Raw genomic sequence first — 3018 nt, 5'->3', positions numbered from 1 at the left:
TTCTCACTTTCAACAATAGAAAATTTCAATTAATGGCAAAAAATAGAACAGTAAACAATACTATAATTAATGATAAACAGTACATTCAATAAATAAAAACCGAAGTTTTTATATATTGTTTCACATAAAACAACGAAGTTTTTATGTTCTTCAAATTATTTCTGAATTTTAATACTCCGATGAAGTTTTTATATCTTCAAATCAGAATAAAAAAATTCAGAAGGAGTAGAAAACCACATAGGTTTTAATCTCTAAAAACAGAATACAGATTACAATATAAAAAATAATTTTCTTAAGATTGTTATTCAATATGTATTACTATAATGAATAATGAAACAGTAAAATTTCTGAAACAGAAAACAGAAACAGAAAGTTAGCAGCAACAGAATGTCAAAATAAAATTTGAAAATAATTTCGGAATAAATCGAGTTCACTGAATGCACAGTGTGTTCTTAAAAAAATTATTCCCCTCAAGTATCTGAGGTGCTGGAATATTATCCTCCCAAGATAGAACGATTTAACTCACCAGTGTATTGGTACCAAAAACTCTGAAGAACTTTGAACCACTCAATGGTAGTAAAACACACTGGAAAATTTTGTGCAGAAGAAGAAGAAGATCAGAAATTTTCGTAAGGAAATATTTTGGGATCAAGGCATATTTATAGCCATTTTCTGGCATTGTTTATGAAAAGATTTACAACCTTTCAGAAATAACCATGGCTGTTGGAACAGGTGGGAACATTTTTCGTTTGAAATATTCCGGGAAAATGGGTTTAAAATAATCCGGAAAATAAATGGACCGGGTCGCGTCTGCGGGTCCTGGGTTATTTTGGGTTGCATTTTTATTAATTAATTAATTAATTAAATTAATTAATTAAATAATTGAAAGAAATTTTGTCACAAAAAGATTAATCAATCAATCTTTTGACCAAATCCGAAGCCGAAGCCGAAGCCAAGCGAGCGACGTGGACGTGGACGTGGACGCGAGGTTTACTTTCTTTCCAACCCATTTAACACCAAGAGAAGTGTTTTCTCAATATAAGCACATTCACTTTCTTTCCACCACCAATGAGGGATACTTTTTCTCTTTCCAAAGCAAAAGGGAACTTATTTTTCCTCCACTTTCTTCCCTCCATTTCCCATTCACCAATCATTTGATCCCAACAGGCACCACATTGGCTTTCTTGTAATCATTATTTTATGTTAATACAAGTGTCACGACCCAATTTTCCCTCCGCATGACGTCGTGACGGCACCTAGTCTCTATGACTAGGTAAGCCTAACATTTGTGGAATAATGAAATGAAAACATGAATTAAACAACTAACTGTTCAAAATACAAAGTAATCCAAAAACGCGGAACATCGTAAGTCACAAGCTATAGAAGGAAACTAGTATCTCTATACACCGGAGTCTAATAACAGAAGTAAAGAAGGTAAATGACATAGGAGGGAAATGGAGGGGGAGCTCCGAGGTCTGCGGACGCGATAGATATACCTTGAAGTATCCGTACAACAGCAAGCACTCTCAGCTAGTAGCGGGACTGATAAAAAGTACATGGATCTGCACACAAAACATGTGTAGAAGAGTAGCATGAGTATACCACAATCGGTACCCAGTAAGTGCCAAGCCTAACCTCGGTAGAGTAGTGATGAGGTCAGGTCCGGGAGGTACTGGAATATGATAATAAAGCAAGGCAAAAATAAAATATCGCAGTAAAATAAAGACTAAAATTTAACAAGAAAGAATTTATAGAAGGTAACAGTTCAATACACAGAAATACAACATGGGATCTCCCGAGATACCGTCTCGTAGTCCCAAACGTAAATGTATAGGGGGGTCTCCCGGAATACCGTTCCATAGTCCCAAAGTAAATATGCAAGACAGGGAATCTCCCGGAATACCGTTCCGTAGTCCCAAAGTAAATATGCAATACAGGGGAATCTCCCGGAATACCGTTCCGTAGTCCCAAAGTAAATTTGCAGCGCAAACAATAGAAATACAACTACATCACGAAATCTTACGATTTAGACTAAGTACCAGTCAAGGAAGAAGCAGGAAATTCACTAAGCATGTTACACAGAGTTCACATAAGCAGTTAAGATACGTAGACATGTTGTATTAGACTAAACATGATAGCTATACATATTGGAATAACTCAATTACGAATGAAAATAGATTAATACTCATTAAAATGGTATAACTCAAAATAAAAGGAAAACATGTTGCTGCTCAGTAAGAAAATCGAATTTTTTTTCCACAACTAGCCCGTGTACGTACTCGTCACCTTACGTACACGGCGCTCACATATCACAATAGTTCCAAATCTTAAGGGGATTTCCCCCACGCAAAGTTAGGCAAGCCACTTACCTCGAACCAAGCTCAATCAATCGGTCAGAATGCCTTTCCCACGAATATCTGGCTCTCAATGACCCAAATCTAGCCAAAACCAATTACATATCATAAATACAACAATAATAAACTCATCTAATTAATGAAATCAATACTTTAACAAAAATTTCGAAATTCGTCCTAAAATCTGGAATCGGACCCACGTCTCAGAATCAGGTAAAAGTCACAAAATTCGAAAGCCCATTCACTCACGAGTCTAACCATATCAAATTTACTAAAATCCGACACCAAATGGACCTTCAAATCCACAAATCAAACTTTCCAAATCCCTAGCCTCAAACTCTCAAATTTTACCTTAAATACACATTAACTAGGTAAAAAAACTAATGGAGAAGCAAGATTATTGATCAAAAATAAGCACAAGGGACTTACCTCAAGAAATACCTCGAAAATGCTCTCAAAAATCGCCCTAAACCGAGTTTGCAAAGTCAAAAATAACAAAAATCATGAAACCCTTCGGTTTTAAACACTGCCCAGGCATTTTCGCACCTACGGAGCCTGGGCTCGCACCTGCGCGCCCGCTGGTGCGAAAATGTTGCCGCACCTGCGAAAACGACTAACCTTGGCTGCCTCCGCTTCTGCGACCACTTGTCTGTATCTGCGCTAT

Source organism: Nicotiana tabacum, chromosome 15 (genome assembly GCF_000715075.1).
Source record: "Nicotiana tabacum cultivar K326 chromosome 15, ASM71507v2, whole genome shotgun sequence".
Lineage (NCBI taxonomy): Eukaryota > Viridiplantae > Streptophyta > Magnoliopsida > Solanales > Solanaceae > Nicotiana > Nicotiana tabacum.
This window is presented reverse-complemented; position numbering follows the sequence as displayed.